Below are 8,415 nucleotides of genomic sequence, written 5' to 3'. Positions count from 1 at the left end.
ATGCACACAATCATCTTTTTAAAACTATGTTAACATTATAGGTTTATATTATATTCACAGAATGATTCGCTTTATCCCAAAATGTTAGGATATCTGGATGCTAATTATGTAGAATTTTAATGCAGGGCATGTGATTGTATTTCTCTGTGTGTGTGACAAATTTATTCAAATGGCTGACCATGAGAAAGGGTTTTGAATGAAATTGTGTAATCATGTCTTTCTTTTGGAATTCAAGGTTTGTGATTATAAGTGCCAACCTCCTAATATTTTTGAGTCACCCAAAAACTCTTAAATTAGTACCATTAAACACTATTATCCAGAACAATAAATCCCAGATCTAAGCAATTAATTGGAATTTTATGAGGAGCTTCTTCCAATGGTTCACCCAAGAACCACCAAATCAGAACCTCAGGATGAAGAAAAGGGGGAAGCAGGATTCCAAGTTTAGGAACCACTGAACCAAGTTTCCATTCAAGCCTTCTTACAGTTATGAAGTTATCAGAGTTAAAGCTTTCTAAGTTAACAAAAAGTGTAATTCAAACTGAGTTAAAAATAAATGGATGTTCCCACAATTTGACCATTATACATAATGCTACTGTAAGCATCAGAGTGCATGTATCCCTTTGAATTAGTAGTTTTGTATTATTTCTTTTTAAAAAATTATTTATTTATTTATTTATTTATTTATTTATTTATTTATTGAGACATAGAGAGAAAGGCAGAGACACAGGCAGAAGGAGAAGCAGGCTCCACGTGGGGAGCCCAATGTGGGACTCGATTCCGCGACTCCAGGATCACCACCTGAGCTGAAGGGAGACGCTCAACCACTGAGCCACCCAGGCGTCCCAGTAGTTTTGTATTCTTTGGGTAAACACCTAGTAGTACAAGTGTTGAATTGTAGGGTAGCTCTATTTTTAACTTTTTGAGGAGGCTCCATACTGCTTTTCAGAGTGCCTGCACCAGTGTGCATTCCCACCAACAATACCTGAGGGTTCTTCTTTTGCCACATCCTCACTAATACCTGTTGTTTCTTGTGTTGTTGACTTTAGCCATTCTGAAATGTGTGAGGGTGATATTTTTGCAGTTTTGATTTGTATTTCCCTGGTAATGAGTGATTTCCCTGGTAATGAGCATCTTTTCATATGTCTGTTAGCCATCTGCATGTCTTCTTTGGAAAAATTCATGTCTTCTGCCCTTTTCTTAATCGGATTATTCATTTTTGGATGTTGAATTTTATAAGTTCTTTATACATTTTGAATAGCAACCCTTTATCAGATATGTCATTTGCAAATATTTTCTTCCATTCCATAGGCTGTCTTTTAATTTTGTTGATTGCCAAATTATAGAGACAGCCCAAGTGTCAATCACTAAGTGTCAAACTAATGAATGGATAAGGAAGATGTAGGGGATATATATATATAAATTCCCACAATGGAATATTACTCAGCCATAAAATAATGAAATCTTGCCATTTGCAATAGCATGGATGGAGCTACAGAATATTATGCTAAGTGAAATAAGTCAATCAGATAAAGAAATAACATATGATTTCACTCATTTTTAGAACGTAAGAAACACATCAAAAGAACAATAGGGGGAAAGAGAGAGGCAAATAAAGAGGCAGACTCTTAACTGTACAGAACAAACTGATGGTTACCAGAGGGGAGGTGGTGGAGGGATGGGTTAAATAGGTGATGGGAATTAAGGACGGCACCTTATGAGTTTAGATGAGCACCAGGTGATGTTTGGAAGTGTTGAATCACTATATCGTACGCCTGAAACTAATATTATACTGTGTGTTAACTAACTGGAATTTAAATAAAGACTTTAAAAATAAATAAATAGATAGATAAATAAACAGATAAACAGATAGATAAATAAATAAATAAATAAATAAATAAATAAATAAATAAATAAATAAATAAATGCAGTGGTTGATGTTACTGAAAAGGTTCAAACAGAACAGGATCCAGTCATGGAGAGCTAGCAATAATTCACTGTGGATTATTCATAAATGGTGATAGTAGATATTCTTGTCTTGTTCACTCTGTTCCTTTGAAACCTTTTCCTCACTATGCAAAACTATATCAGGAATTTCAGTTTTTACACCATCCAGAAGCACAGCTGTGTCTCAATTTCATAATTCCTAGTAAGTTCCCTGATTTTTACTTAGTGCATCGATGGCCCAACTCTACCTTTTCCTTATAACTTCATTCTTTGCCATGTGGTCTCATAGTTCATCTCTAGACTGTTTCCAAATCCCCTGAACCCGAGTTTGGCCATATGACCTGCTTGGGCCAAAAGGCTTTTAGCAGACTTGACATGTGCAGAATCTTAATAGAGAACTTGTGCCTGTCACTTCCTTTCTGCCCTTTCTGTGATTGCTAAGAGAACATGCTCCAGCTAGTCTCAGATGGTCTCTGGGGCTATGTGAGAGATACTGAGGGAGACTGAGAAGAAAGCAGAATCATTCCACCCAAGGCTCTACTAAACTAGCCAACAGCCAGTGGACTCTCAAATTTTTAAAAGCTCTCAGCCAAGATCGGCCTACGTGACCCATAGCTGATGGAAGGTGCACAAATGAGCCCGGCTGAGACCAGAACCCGCTCTGAATTTAACCCTTCAATTCATGAACTCTGATAAATAATTATGTTTTAGAGCCACTGAGTTTTGACACAGGTAACATCCAAAGGTATTGTGGCAAGAGATAATTGATACAAATATAGTCAAGGAAGCTATATTTAGCTGAGTCGAGCACAATGATAAGTGGGACCTCATTGGGAGAGGTCATTGAGAGGACATGACTGCCAGTTGACCAACGAGCTGGACCTGGGCATTCAAAGGCTCTTTACCTGTCCCAGTCTTTGGAATGTGGATTCTGCTTGCTTTTTCCCACTCCCAGAGGCTGCTCCAGAAACATAGCCTTGAGTGGGTAATGTAGTGTTCAGAATACCTGCATGGTATATGAGACTAAACCTGAATAAGGCCTCTTTATAAACTTTTAAGATTTGCCAGGCTGGGATCTGTTCTACTTGCTGCCACCCAAGACAAGCCTCATACATAAGTTTGCTTATTAAAACTGCCACCTACCAACCTGGAGTAGCATGGCTCTTCTTCAGTCTCTTGCTACCCTTCGCCTTCAGGGGTCTGGTTTCCCACTGTACCAGGGAAGCTCCCTACAAGATTGCAGACCAGTAGACCCCAAACCTATGACTGAAGCAATATCATGGGCCAACTGGTTTAAGGCCAGATACTTGACAAGAATACTGTGTTAATGGGGACAGGATAACTAAGCCCCTCAGGGACTATCACTGGAGTTGAGATTCTGCACAATGGAAGAAGGTAGAATGGGTTTGAAGAAGACTCCTTTGTTGGTTCTAAAGAAGTGAAAGACATAGAACCATGAAAGTCCAGTTATAGGACTATAGCACCTGACGTGGAATGAAATAAGAGAGTGATGCACGAGCAACTAATTTGTGGTAGCACTGTACGATGTAGACTATAAATATAGCAGAAGTTCAAGTATAGAGAATGAAGAACTGGAGACAGGAAGGCTGACTTTCTGGGGATGTAGGAGGTAGAAGGGTGCTCTGAAAGATGGGCTGAGTTCGATTAAGAAAGAACAAAGATTCTTGTGAATTTTCTAGAATAAAAAGAAAGGCTTATTAAATGCTATTAATGTGAAATGGTTTCTTTGTTTGAGATTATTGCACACAGAAAAGATTATATAGGGTTACTATGATTTTCAAATTAATATTTAATTTACTAAAGTTATAAATTGAGAGGCTTATGGGTTTTTTTTTCAAAGCATTTAGATTTAATTTACAAACTGGTGATGCTATTTATAAATCCAGTAAATTTTAAGTATGACTTTTCAAGAGGATTTTACAGCTTAGTTAATTAAATCCCCTTAAATATTTTAAACAACATTTATACATTTAATATATTTGATTTTCTTTTATATGTGATTCAATAATCTGAATAACAGAGAAAGCTCCCGAAGAACTTAACCAATTCTTATAAATCTAATAAATTGGAGACATAAATCAGTAAATCTTAAATCATTGTAACCATTGCAATATTATTTGCAAAACCTGGTGGAATTATCTTATTCTTTTCAGCTTAAAATTACACACTTAAATCAATTATTCAGGCATATATTTCAAACTAGAATCAAATGGTTTATCTTGTAGATCTGTGATTTGTGACTGGGAGTAGTATGACTGCACTCACTTGGGGGGACATTTGGATGTGTGAGCAGGTGCTTCTGTTGTCGCACTGCCTGGGGACTACTACAGGTGTTTAGTGGGCACGATCATGGATGTTAAACCTCCTGCAAGAAGGGAGAGCCAGAAGCATGTCTCTCTAGTGAGTTTGATAGTGTTGTAGTTTGGGTTTTTCCAGAAGCCAACTGTGACAGAGGATTTAAGTTCAAGTAATTGCTTTGGGAATGAAGGAGAACACTGGTAGGCATGTGGGAAGCGAGACAGGAGTAGAAATAGAGCAATGAAGTGTGCTTTATCAAGCTGGCTATGACGGAGGGCAACTAGAACATCATTCAACTCAGGGAAACTCTGGGAGCCAACACAGGATCAGAGCCTCCCAGTTATCTACTTTGGGGCAAGAGAGCTGGTATCGGTACGCCAAGCTTCCATCCTCATTGATTGAAGCCCACTTCCAGAGGTGTTGTGTCTCCCACACTTCTGGCAAAGCAGAGAGGACGCTGACAGCCAAGAGACAGCTCCTAAGGGCAAAAGCAAAAACAAAAACCAGATGTTCTCCGTGCTTGCTTCTGTTGGTTGGTTGGTTGGTTGGTTGGTTGGTTGGTTTGACTCTTCAGTTCGCAGGATTCTATTCACTCAATTAGAAATAAAATGAATTCAAATTTGGGGATTTGGTGAATTGACTCCTTAACTTCCTTTTGAAAGAGATGGAGCAGTCCAGAGGGGAGGCCCATCCCAGCTTTGAGGTGTCAGAGAATCTGATTATGTAAATTTGGTCCTCATTTTGCCTCCCAGAAGTAAACAAATGTTGCTTCGAACAAGGAAGCCCCAGAAATACTACCGAGGGGATGGGAAAGGCCACAATGGTCTCAGCGCTCCAGCCATCACGCCTGCTCACTGACACCTGCCCTGTTCCCTGTGCTGGTGGGTAGTGATAGATGTCACACTCCCCAGTCTCCAGCAGCCCTTGAAAAAGGCTCTGGGATTTGAAATCCCACAAGAGAGTCTATAAAAGGAAAAATGGAACTGAGCTGAAATTAAAAATGTGACGCGGTGTTTATTAGAGATGAGGCTCATGGAAGTGTTTCACGGGCGTCTGTGAATTGTCTGAAATTATATGTCAACCTTTGTGCAAGTGTGCATTTTCCTGGGGAAAGAGCCCACAGCTTCCTTTACCTTCTCTAAAGAGACTGTGCCCTGCACAGAAGAATAAGAAACATTTATTGAAAAAGAGAAGGCATTCAGTAGCAGAGGAGGAAACAGGAGAAAGGGAGAGGAAAGTAATGAACACCCACAAATATCAGGCATTAATTGTGTCGTGACCCTCCTAAGAACCCTGCTATCATGGTGAAGAACTCAGAGAAATTAGGGGATTTACATGCTCAAGGACACAGCAGGCAAATGGTGCAGTTGGCAATCCAACTCTGTGCCTTTCTGACTCCAAAGCATATGCCACTCCCACCATGCTGCCCTGTTGTCTCCAGAGGGTCCTGGAGCAAAGCCCTTGAACACGTATTTTCCAAATATTCTTAACAGCCATAGGAGAGAAGGAACTAATTTCATGGAAACTGAAACGATCCAAAGAAACTTGATAAAGTGCAGAGTGTTTTCATATGGCCCTTCCCTCCAGGATGCACAGACCTCAGCCCCATGGCTATGATGACTCCTGAGCCTGCACCTGGAATGGTGGAGACTGACATTAAGTCTCCTCATTCCACAGAGACAGAGAATACACATTCTATCCATTCCCCAGGCAATTAAATGAAACTCATTTGATGAGCAATTATTCATTAGAATTACCCTAAAATTATCAACATACTGTAATATCTAAATTTAAATTGAAGTTCATCTCAGTGGGGTGAGAAGTTCCAGAAGTTCCAAATTTGTAAGTGATAAGCTTGGAATCCCTGACTCCTTACAGTCTTATTTCTTCCTTCACTACTCCCCTCAAATTTTCCTGGAGGGACACGAGGGACCTCCTCATTGCCAAATCTAATAACTCACGTTCTAAATAATTTAATATTTTTCCCTACATAAAAAAAGATTACAGTTTCATTGTGAGCAATTTAGGAAACACAAACAAAATGAAAACCATACAAATAACGCCAAATCCCAGCTCATAAAATATTAACTGTGAACCATTTGGTGCCTAGCATATCTTATAGATAAATGACAGATAGACACATGTATTTTTAATAAATATGAGAGGCCAAAATACTCACGTGTGGAGAGCCACAATGTCCCACAGTAGGAAGGTTCCACGCACGTTCGTTCTCTGTGTTGTCTCGTTGAGACATGAAAGGAAAGAGGCAAAATTAAGAGAAGCCAGAAGTGAAACTGATTTCCATTAGGAGAGACAGCAAGCAAAGGGGGGGCGGGGGGCGAGGGTCTTGGAGGCAGAAAGGGAGAGGAGCCTGGGCAGCCTACAGGACATGTGTAAGGAGATTTGAAAGGGACACTGGAGATTACTGAGAGTTTGTTTATGCTTTCTAGCTCTCATTGTCCTTCCAACAAATATTTATTAGGAGTCTACTCTGCACAGCTCAAACTGCCATAGAATCAGACGTGGGGCAGGTCTGCTCTCAAGGTGCTTCTGGACGAATGGAAAGCCTACGTATGAACCAACAAGCAACCTCAAAGTGGTATGACATGTGCCCTGACACAGAGAAGCCTGGCAGGTAGGACGGTGGAAGCACCTAACCCAGATTGGGCCACGAAAGAGGTGAAGCTCAGAGAAGACTTCCCAGAGGTGCCCACTGGTGACCTGGGCCTGAGGGCAGGACGTCAGCCAGACGGGAGGTAGCATGAGGCTCTCCCGGGTAACAGAGATTTCTGTCGACGGCAACAGAACCCTACAGAGAATGAGAAGCCAATGGGCTGGTGCGTACCTAGAGCAGAGGGGCCAAAGGAGACAGAGACTCAGTAAAATGTTCTTACCCGGGGCACCCGGGGGGCTTAGTGGTTGAGCATCTGCCTTGGGCTCAGGGCGTGACCCGGGGTCCCAGGATCGAGTCCCCCATCGGGCTCCCTGCATGGAGCCTGCTTCTCCCTCTGCCTGCGCCTCTGCCTCTCTATGTGTCCCTCATGAATAAATAAATAAATGAAATCTTAAAAAAAAAAAAATGTTTCCTGCCCCCTCATGCTCTGGGACATCATCACCGACCACACGACACACACATCGAACAGGGTATATTCCTCGTGGATATGTCCACGTAGTCACTGTCAGTAGCATGTTTGTTGCATCAGCAAATACATCTACGTAGAATTAAGGCCAAAAGAAGCAAAAAGTAAAAGTTAGAAGGAGCCCCCCTGCAGGATGCACACAAAGGACTGTTCTAGTACGACCGCTAGCAAAAGAAAAGAAGGAAAGAGGAGAGAGGAAAGGAGGGACAACAGTTGGAAAAGACGTGGGTTCTCCATGACCAGAGCACGCAGCAGAGGAGATAGCACACTGAGCACGTCGAGGAAGACGGTCCCCGGCTCCCAGCAGTCTATGAGGCTGCGGTTTGGGAGTCAAGTGACAGTAATACGCCGGGGATGCGACCATAGTCGCTCCTTCTAGGGGCGTGCTCAGAAAAGAGACAGAGACTCACACAGGGCTGTTAATTGTTGCTATTTCTGAATGATGAGATTACAGGTGATCTCTATTTTAATTTCTACGTTAATGGATATGCCAATCCTTGTTTCACAAAAAGAAAATACTACGTGACTGTTGCAAAGCCTTATTTTCTGCTGTGTTGTCAGGCATTTAAGAATATGTAAGTGCAGAATGTATATTTGAATGTGATATATTAAGAAACTCAAGAGATCACTCTTTTCATGTAAACGTCTATCTTTCAGGACACCTGGGGGGCTCAGTGGTGAGCATCTGCCTTCAGCTCAGGGCGTGACCTCGGGGTCCCGGGATCCAGTCCCCTGTCGGGTTCCCTGCAGGGAGCCTGCCTCTCCCTCGGCCTGGGTCTCTGCCTCTCTCTGTGTGTCTCTCATGAATAAGTAAATAAAATCTTTTAAAAATGTCTTTCAGTTATTATTATTATTATTTTAAGATTTTATTTATTTCTCCATGAGACACACATACAGAGGCAGAGAAGCAGGCTCCACGCAGGGAGCCCAACGTGGGACTCGATCCCGGGTCTCCAGGATCACGCCCTGGGCTGAAGGCAGGTGCTAAACCACTGAGCCACCCAGGGAT

The 8,415-nt window shown here is 41.6% G+C and overlaps 1 long non-coding RNA gene across 1 annotated transcript; it reads right to left on the bottom strand.

Annotated features, from left to right (window-relative positions):
• Positions 1 to 4,499: 4,499 nt before the first annotated feature.
• On the bottom strand, positions 4,500 to 7,033 carry LOC144291342 (uncharacterized). Its single transcript, XR_013358625.1, has 2 exons — positions 6,446 to 7,033; positions 4,500 to 4,744 (listed from the first exon to the last, which is right to left on the bottom strand). It is a non-coding gene; the product is annotated as an uncharacterized LOC144291342 (long non-coding RNA).
• Positions 7,034 to 8,415: the final 1,382 nt, after the last annotated feature.

Source organism: Canis aureus, chromosome 2 (assembly GCF_053574225.1).
Source record: "Canis aureus isolate CA01 chromosome 2, VMU_Caureus_v.1.0, whole genome shotgun sequence".
Lineage (NCBI taxonomy): Eukaryota > Metazoa > Chordata > Mammalia > Carnivora > Canidae > Canis > Canis aureus.
Note: the sequence above shows the minus strand (reverse complement) of the source record. Positions and strands in the feature narration are given on the sequence as shown.